The sequence below is a fragment of the Pongo pygmaeus genome, chromosome 7 (assembly GCF_028885625.2).
Source record: "Pongo pygmaeus isolate AG05252 chromosome 7, NHGRI_mPonPyg2-v2.0_pri, whole genome shotgun sequence".
Lineage (NCBI taxonomy): Eukaryota > Metazoa > Chordata > Mammalia > Primates > Hominidae > Pongo > Pongo pygmaeus.
In genome coordinates this window covers 90,420,306-90,430,667 of record NC_072380.2, presented here as the reverse complement: position 1 = coordinate 90,430,667, position 10,362 = coordinate 90,420,306, and the positions used below count along the sequence as shown (strand labels likewise).

General features: G+C 36.7%; 1 pseudogene; it reads right to left on the bottom strand.

Moving 5' to 3' along the window:
* Nucleotides 1-1,304: 1,304 nt before the first annotated feature.
* On the bottom strand, nucleotides 1,305-10,099 carry LOC134739969 (uncharacterized; annotated as a pseudogene).
* Between the last annotated feature and the right edge of the window lie 263 nt (nucleotides 10,100-10,362).

The window sequence follows — 10,362 nt, the reverse complement described above, 5'->3', positions numbered from 1 at the left end:
TATGTGATTGTTTATTTCTTGCTCTCCATCTATTCTATTTATCTATATATCTGTCTTTATTCCAGTACAATGCTGTTTTTATTATTGTAACTTTGAAAAAAATTTTAAAATCTAGAAGTGTGATCTTGGACTTTTGTTCTTTTTCAAAATTGTTTGGGCTATTTGGGTTCTCTTGAGATTAAATATGAATTTTAGGATAGATTTTTCTATTTCCACAAAAAATTCCACACCATTTGAATTTTGACAGAGATTGCAATTAATCTGTGGTTAACTTTGGGTAGTATTGAAATTTTAACAATATTAAGTTTTCCAATCCATGGACATGGAATGTCTTTCCATTTGTTTATGTCTTATTTAATTTCTTTTAGCAATGTTTTAAAATTTTTATTGTACAGATCTTTCACTATATTCGTTAATTCTTAAGTATTTTATTCTTATTGATGCTATTGTAAATGGAATTGCTTTCTTTACTTCTTTGTCAAATTGTTCATATTAGTGTATAAAAATGCAACTAATTTTGCATTTTGACTGTGTAACCTGCTACTTTGTTAAATTTATTTATTCTGACAGGGTTTTTTTTGGTGGAATGTTTAGGGTTTTCTACATATAAGATTATATTATCTGAGAATAGAGGTAATTCTTATTCCTTTCCAGTTTGTATTTCCTTTCTTTCTTTCTTTTCTTTTTCTTTCTTTCTTTCTTTTTCTTTCTTTCTTTCTTTCTTTCTGTCTTTCTTTCTTTTTCTTTCTTTCTTTATTTTATTTTATTTATTTATTTATTTATTTTGACTATTGGCTCTGGCTAGAGCTTCTAGTACTGTGCTAAATAGAAGTGGTAAAATCAGGTAGCCTTGTCTCATTTGTGATCTTGGAGAAAAAGCTCTTAGTCTTTCATCATTGAGTGTGATCTTGATTACTGGCTTTTATATATAATTTTTATTATGTTGAGTTAGCTTACTGCTGTTCCTAGTTTATTAACCATTTTATTTTTCCTGAAAAGGGATGTTGAATTTTGTCTAATGATTACTCTGCATCAGTGGAATTATTATGTGGATTTTGTTCTTCATTCTGTTAATGTGGTATGTTATGTTAATTGATTTTCATAGTTTGCACCATCCTTACATTACACGAATAGATCCCACTCATCATGATTTGTAATCTTTTTAATATACTGATGAACTTGGATTGCTAGTATTTTGATAAGAATATTTTAATCAATGAGTATAAAGTATATTGTTCTGCAGTTTTGGGGGGTGTTTACTTAGTTTATTTTTCCCTGTGTACTATTTTTCTATAGCTTTGGTATCAAGACAGTGCTGGCTTCATATAATGAGTCAGAAAGTGTTTACGTTCCCACATCTTGAAATTCCTGAAAAAGTTTGAGAAAGCAGTTAGTTATTCTTTAAATGTTTGGTAGAACCCACAAGTGAAGGTAATAGGTCCAGGGCTTTTATTGGTCAGAAAATTATTGGTTACTGATTCAGTCTTCTTACTAGCTATAAGTCTACTTAGAGTTTTCATTTTTTATTTCAGTATTGGCAAGTTTTGTGTTTCTGTAATTTTTTCCATTTAATCTAGGTTATCCGATTTTTTGGTAGATAGTTGTTCATATAATCCATTTAATTTCTGTAGATTCAGTAGGAATGTCCCCACTGTCATTTCTGATTTTAGTATTTTAAGTTTTCTTTTTTCTTAGTAAATCTTCTTAAATGGCTGTAAATTCTATTTATCTTTTTGAAGAAGCAGCTTTAAAGAAAATTTCTCTGTAGTTTTCTACTTTCTATTTCATTTATCTCTGCTTATTCATTATCATTCACTTTCTTCTGGTAGCTTTGGGTTTCAATTTTTCTTCTGGTTTCTTTTTTGATTTGAGATCTTTCTTTTAAAATGTAATTTAATGTAAGCATTTATAATTATGGTTTTCTCTCTCAGCACTGCTTCTGTTGTATTCCATAAATTCTCATATGTTGTGTTTCCATTCTCATTTATCTCTATTGTAGTAATGTCTACATGTCCTGTAATTTTTTTATCCATTGGTTGTTTAAGGGTGTATTGTTTAATATTTAATATTAAATTTGTGAATTTTCCAGTTTTTCTTCTGTTGTTTTTAACTTTATCCTTTATGATTAGAAATTATACTTTATTATATATATATCTATATATCTAAATATATTAAGAATTAATTTGTGGTCTAACATATAGTCTATCCTGGAAAATGACTTATATGCACTTGAGAATAATGGATATTCTGTTGTTCTTGAGTAGAGTGTTCTATATGTGTCTGCTAGATCTAGTTGGTTTACTATGTTGTTTAAGTTCTCTATTATTTTCTTATCTTTTGTCTGGCCTATTATTGAAAGTGGGGTACTGACATCTCCAAATATTATTGTACAACAGTCTTTTTCTCACAGTAATTCTGTCAATTTTTGTTTCACATTTTTTGATGATACATTATCAGATACATGAGTGTATATGAATGTTCATAATTGTTACCTATTCTTATCTTATCAAACCATTAATTAATATGCAATGACTTCTTTGTCTATTGCACACTTTTTTCATTAAAAGTTTTTTTTCCATCTGATGTTAGCATAGTTACCCTCATTCCATTTTGGTTACTATTAAAACAGAATATTTTTTCTATTCTTTCACTTTCAACCTGTGTTTTTTGATCTAATGGAAGTCCCTGTAAATAGCATGGAATTGGGCCGTATTTTTTTTATTCTTTTTCCTGCCAATTTCTGTCTTTTAGTTGGAAGGTTTAATCCATTTACATGTAATGTAATGATTGATAATAAGAGATTTACTTATTTCATGTTTGGTATTTGTTTTCTATATGTCTTACAGCTTTTTTATTTCTCCTTTTCTGCATTAATGTGTTATTTTATGCTTAATTTTTTTGTAGTGAAAGGTTTCAATTCACTTATCATTTGCTTTTGTATATATGCTATATATAACTATTTTTTGTGGTTAACATTAAGACTACATTAAAATACAGAAGTTACAATACTCTAATTTGGATTTATACCAGCTTACCTATAACATGCAAAATCTCTGGCCCTTAACAGTTCTATCCTTGACCCTTTCAGTTATTGATGTCACAAAATTTCAGTTATTCATGTCACAAAACGTAAACATGTTTTGAAACATAAATTAATTATTTTAAATGCATTAGTAACTTATGTAGAAAGCAAAATATAGAGTTATAAACCAAAGTTACACTAATACTAGCTTTTAGCCTAATAATTATACTTAATATGTTAATCTCTTAGATCACGTGGAAAACAAAAGGTGAAGTTACAAATTATGCTAAAGTAATACTAGTTTTTATACATACCCATGTATTTACCTTTACTTATGTTTTATTCTTCATATTTCTTTGAATTGCTGTCTAACATCCTTTTATTTCAACTTGTAGAACTCTAGCACTTTTTTCAGGACAAATCCTGTAGTAATAAACTACATTAGCCTTTATTTGTTTGGGAATGTCATAATTTTTCCATCACTTTCAACATACGGTTTTATCAAAAGTAGCATTTTAGGTTGACTTTTTTTTTCTGTTAGCACTTTAAATATATTAGCCCACTGCTTTCTGGCCTTCCAAGTTTGTATTAAAAAAATCTGTTATAATCTTATTGAATGTCAGTTGTATGTGGTGAGTCACTTATTTCTCTGTGTTTTCAAGGTTTTCCCTTTTGATTATAATGTTTCAGAATGGGCCTCCTTTCGGTGTGTCTAATTTTGTTCTGGTGTGTGTGTGTTCTTCTTTGATATTTATGTCTATCATCAAAGTTGGAAAGTTTTGAGCCATTATTTAATAATCTCTATGTCTCTTTATCTCTCTCTTTTCCTACTGGAATTCCCTCAATGTGCATCACATCAATTATGCTTGATGATATTCCACAAGTTTCTTAGACTCTGTTCACTTTTCTACAATTTTTTTCCCATATATTCCTTACACTCAATAATTTCAACTGTTCTATCATCAAGTACACTAATTCCTTATCTGTATGCTAACAGCAGCCTTTGAATCCCTCTAGTGAATTTATTATTTCAATTATGCTCTTTAACACTATTATTTGTTTTTGGTTTCTTCTTTTTCTTTTATTGATATTTTCATGTTGTTCATATATTATTGTCTTGACTTCCGTTGCATTTTCCTTTAGTTCTTTGGACACTTTTAAGACAGCTATTTAAAAGTCATTGTATGCTAGATCTGCCATCTATTTCTTCTTGGGGAATGTTTCTGTGTGTGTGTGTGTGTGTGTGTGTGTGTGAAACTTTCCTGTTTCATTGTATAACTTGTGATCGTATTGAATGTGATGTCCTTGCTTTTCCAATATATGCAGTGACTTTTAAATGTTCTAGTCTTTAAAGTCTGTGTATTAGAGTTCTCTAGAGGCACAGAACATATATATATATTTATATTTATATTTATTTATATATAATATATAAATATATATGATAGTTATTAGTTCTGTGCTTTATATATATTAGTTCTGTGCTTTATATATATTAGTTCTGTCCCTCTCTAGAGAAAAAAAATATATATGTATTTGCTATTAGTTCTGTCCTTTATATATATTTTATATATATATAAATTATGTATAAGGGGAGTTCTGTGCTTTATACATATATACGTGTGTATATATCTGTATATATAATGTATATATGTATATATATGTCTGTATATATACACATATGTATATATGTATATGTGTGTATATATGTATATATGTATATATACATGTGTGTGTATATATGTGTGTATATATATATGTGTATATATATAAAGGGGAGTTTATTAAGTATTAACTCACATGATCACAAGGTTCCACAATAGGCTGTCTGCAAACTGAGGAGTTAGGAGAGCCAGTTTGAGTCCCAAAACTGAAGAACTTGGAGTCCGATGTTCCAGGGCAGGAAGCATCCAGCACAGGAGAAAGAGATAGAATGGGAGGCTAGACCAGTCTCATCTTTTCACATTTTTCTGCCTGCTTTTCATATTCTAGCCATGGTGGCAGCTGATCAGATGGTGCCCACCCAGATTAAGGGTGGATCTGCCTTTCTTAGATCACTGACTCAAATGTTAATCTCCTTTGGCAACACCCTCACAGAAGCATCCAGGATCAATATTTTGTATCTTTCAATCCAATCAAGTTGACACTCAGTATTAACCATCACAAGTCCACCCCTTGTCAACTTAAACCCATACACATCTTCTGGGATCATAAATAATCTTCAAATACGGTGAATAATAAGATCATAATTACACCTAACATAATAAAACTGTCCTTCATACAACCAGAAATGTACCAGTCCCCAACTTTTTGTTACATAAAGTTAACAATACTTAAATGCTGATAAGAAGTCAATAAATCTTATGTCATATGATAATGGCGAAAGGAAATAAAATGAAGATATTTTCTTAGTACAAGTGTAAACATGCACAAACATGTTTTCACAAAAGAAGGAGGAAATATTCTTAATGTGTACAGTCCTCGTTTCTGCAGCTGGTAATGATGACTACCTTCTTCTACTACCCATTCTGTACTCCCTTTGCCTTCAGCTAGTATCTCAGCAGGTCATGTTTTTTTTTTTCCTGGTGGAGTACCCAAACCTTCATTCCTGAAAGGTCTAGGACATTTGTAGTCCTGCCTGAATTGGGCTGTTGTAGTTTCCCATTGACCTTAATCATGGGGAATGGTAATACTAAGAGACCCCTAATGGATCGCCTATATTCTATGCATACTCATCCTAACCTCCATTGCGGAGTAGTAGGCTGATTTAATCTTGATAGTCTGGGTCAATCACCCCGGCTAGGACTGTAACTCCCTTCTTAGCCTGTTGACTTATACCCTTATGTTTAATAGGAGGAGCCCAAAGTGTCCAGGTGGCAATCTTAACTTCCAGTTTAATGGAATCACTGTGTCTCCTGGTGGCAGCATTCCTCCATCTGGAACTAACACCTCTAGGCCAGCAGAAAGTAATGCCATGGGAACCGGAATCAAAAATTTTGCTAGTGGATCACTAGGGGCAATGGTGAGTGGTGCCACTTCCACTTCCATCCCTTGATTCCTGGACCCATGAATCCAATGATGGGAGAAACAGTACCATATATTGGATGCTGATGCAGAGTATATATGGCCTTCTGCAGAATTTTGCCCCAGACCTGCAAAGTATTTTTACCTAATTGGCACAATAATTGTGACTTCAAAAGGTCATTCCACCATTCTATCAATCCAGATGCTTCAGGGTGATGTGGAACATGGTAAGACCACTGAATTCCATGAGCATGAGCCCACTGCTGCACTTCTTTAGCTGTAAAGTGAGTGCCTTCGTTAGAAGCAATGCTGTATGGAATACCATGATGGTGGATAAGGCATTCTGTGAGTCCATGGATGGTAGTCTTGGCAGAAACATTGCATGCAGGATAAGCAAACCCATATCCAGAGTAAGTGTCTATTTCAGTGAGGACAAACCTCTGCCCTTTTTATAAGAAAAGATGTCCAATATAACAACCTGCCACTAGGTAGCTGGCTGATCACCCCAAGGACTGTTGCCATAATGAGAGCTCAATGTTGGTCTCTGCTGCTTGCAAATTGGGCACTTAGCAGTGGCTGTAGCCAGGTCAGCCTTGATGAGTGGAAGTCCATGTTCCTGAGGCCATTTGTAACCTCCATCCTTGCCACTATGGCCACTCTGTTCATGGGCCCATTGGGCAATGACAGGGGTGGCTGGAGAAAGAGGCTGAGTGCTGTCCACAGAACTGGTCATCATATCCACTTGATTATTAAAATCCTTATCTGCTGAGGTCACACATTGGTGAGCACTCACATAGAATACAAACATCTTCACAGTTTTTGACCACTCAGTGAGATCCATCCACATACGTCTTTCCCAAATTTCTTTATCACCAATTTTCTAATCATGCTTCTTCCGAGTCCCTGACCATCCAGCCAAACCACCGGCTGCAGCCCATGAATTAGTATATGATCACACATCTGGCCATTTCTCCTCCCATGCAAAGTGCGCAACCAGGAGCACTGCTTGAGGTTCTGCCCACTGGGGAGGTTTTCCTTCACTGCTGTCCTTCAAGGATGTCCTAGAAAGAGGCTATAGTGGTACAGCTGTTGACTTTTGGGTGTTGCCTGAAGATCATGCAGAACCATCTGTGAACCAGGCCCTAGTCTTCTCTTCCTCTGTCAACTGATCATAGGGAACTCCCCATGATGCCATCGGTGCAGGCTGGGGGAGAGAAGGCAGGATGACAAGAGTGGAGACCATGGGCATTTGAACCACTTCCTCATGTAACTTATTTGTACCTTCAGGACCTGCTCGAGCCCAATCACGTATATACCACTTACATCTGATGATGGAATGCTGCTGTGCACAACCCACTTCATGGTGAGATTGGTCAGAAAGCTCCCAGTTCATGATAGGCAGTTCAGGTCACATGGTGACTTGATGACCCATAGTCAAATGTTCAGTTTCCACCAAAACCCAGTAACAGGCCAAGCGCTGTCTCTCAAAAGGTGAGAAGCTATCTGCAAAATATGGCAGGGCCTTGCTCCAAAATCCTAGAGGCCTTCTCTGTGATTCACCAGTGAGGGTCTGCCAAAGGCCCCAAACAGCTTCATTATCTGCCACTGACACCTGAAGCACCATTAGATCTGCTGGATCGTATGGCCCAAGTGGCAGAGCAGCTTGCACAACAGCCTGGACCTATTGCAGAGCCTTCTCCTGTTCTGGACTCCACTAAAACTGGCAGCCTTTTGGGTCACTCAATAAATAGGCTGGAGTAACACAAGATGAGGAATGTGTTGCCTCCAAAATCCAAACAGGTTCACAGGGCTTTATGCCTGTTTCTTGGTTGTTGGAGGGGCCAAATGCAGCAACTTATCCTTTACCTTAGAAGGAGTTTCTCAAAAGGCCCCACACAACTGTACCCCCAGAAATTTTACTGAGGTAGAAGATCCCTGAATTTTATTCAGATTTATTTTCCATCCTGTGGCATGCAAATGTCTCATCAGTAAGTCCAGTGTTTGCTACTTCTCGCTCACTGGATCCAGTCAGCATAATGTCATCAATGTGAAGGACCAGTGTGATATGTTGCAGAAGCAAAAAAGGATTGAGGTCTCTCTGAATAAGATTATGACACAAAGCCAGAGAGTTGATATACTCCTGAGGTAGGATAGTAGAGGTATATTTCTGGTCTTGCCAGCTGAAGGCAGATTGCTTCTGGTGGTCCTCATGGACAGGAATGGTGAAAAACACATTTGCCAAGTCAGTGGCTGCATACCAGGTACCAGGAGATGTGTTAATTTGCTCAAGCAATGAAACCACATATGCTACAGCAGCTGCAATTGGAGTCACCACTTGGTTAAGCTAATAATAATCTACTGTTATTCTCCAAGATCCATCTGTCTTCTGCACAGGCAAAATAGGAGAGTTGAATGGGGAAGTGGTGGGAATCACCACCCCTGCATCTTTTGATTCCTTGATGGTGGCACTAATCTCTGCAGTCCCTCCAGGGATGAGATATTGGTTCTGATTGACTATTTTTCTAGCTAGAAGCAGGTCTAATGGCTTCCAAGTGGCCTTTCCCACTATAGTACCCCTCACCCTACCAGTCAGGGAGCCGATATGGGGTTCTATAACTGCTATGTATGTCTGTGCCAATTATGCATTCTGGCACTGGAGAAATAATCACAGGATGAGTCCAGGGGTACACTGGACACACTGTAAGTTGGACCTGAGCTAAAACTCTATGAATTATTGGACCTCTGTAAGCCCCTACTTTAACTGGAAGACCACAATGATGTTTTGGGTCCCCTGGAATCAATGTCAGCTCAGAGCCAGTGTCCAGTAGTCCCTGAAATGTCTTTGCCCTTTCTCTAATGGACAGTTTCTTTGGTAAAAGGCCAGAGGTCTCATTGAGGAAGGATGGGAGAAAGATTTACAGCATAAATTTTTAGTAATGTAGTGGTGTCCTTTCTTAAGGAGACCCGGTCTCCACTTTATTCAAGGGGTTCTGGCTCTGTAAACTGGCTCAAGTCTGGAAATTGATTGAGGGGCTGTGATTTTCTGTTTTTATAATTCAAATTAGTCTTTTGTCCATTCGACCTAGAAGTTTTCTGCTTGTATTAATTAAGTAGGAATGCAGCTTCCTATCAATTTCACTTCTAGGAATGCTGTGATTAATTAGCTAATGCCAGAGCTCTACACAAATCAGACTATTCTGATTCCCACTTTGCCTCTGCTGTCCATTACGGTAGCTATGCCCACCATGCCTTTGATGGTTGAGTGCTGCCACTTAGTCCCTGCCACCTCAGGATCTAATTATTCCCATTGTATTTAAATTTTGTGGTTGAGTGACCACAGTTCCCACTGTTAGATTTGACATACAGAGAAGAGCAATTACTGGGCTCTTTAAAGATGCAGGTGCTACCCTCATACATCTATTTTGCAAGACATTAGTCAAGAATATATCTTCAGGACCCTCCCAGTTGGGAAGAGTAGGTCTAAGGTGACTAATCCACTCTAAAATCCCAATTTCCCTAAGCCTTTGGATCCCTTCCTCTACATTAAACCAAGGGAGATCAGGCATTTCCAGCTCATTCACAATGGGCCATCTTTTAATCCATATTTCAGCTAACAAAGCATATAAACTATTAGAACCTTTTTAACCCCCCATGCTGCAACATTAAATGCAGAGTCCCTACATAGTGGATGCAAATCAATAAATTCAGGCTGATCCAATTCTATGTTCTTCCTCCATTATCCCACACCCTTAATATGCATTCCCATGCCTGTTCTACAGATTTCTGGGAAACAGAAGCAGTCCAAAATTAGAAAACTCAAGCAGTTCTTTTTTAGTATAGCACACCTCCTCATGGGTCACACTCTCAAACTCACCTCTTGGGGCCTGTGGAGACTTTAGTTATAGGTCTAGAAGCAAACAGCGGTGTTGTGGGTGGTTCTTGAGGAGAATTGACATTATCTTTCCTGGCAACTGCCTCAGAGAAGGCCACCACTGTTGCCTCAGGCAGCACAGGGTTTATTTCCTCAGGCAAAGGTGAGAAGGTTGATGGCAGCATGGGTCAAAGAGGGGATGTTGCCACTACTGGGGATGGGGAAGCTGTTTCTTCTGGAAAAAATGTTCATCAGAGTTACAAACTCAGTGTCCCCAGCTTCAGCAGGGTCCTCCCACACATCCCCATTACAAGTTGCTGGGTCCCATTCTTTTCCAATCAATGCCCTTACTGTAACAGTAGATACCTGGTGAAGCTGTGCATGCACCTTTCATTGCAGTGAGCCACTCGCATGATAAGCGCTTGTGTCTGTTTTTCCATAATTTCAG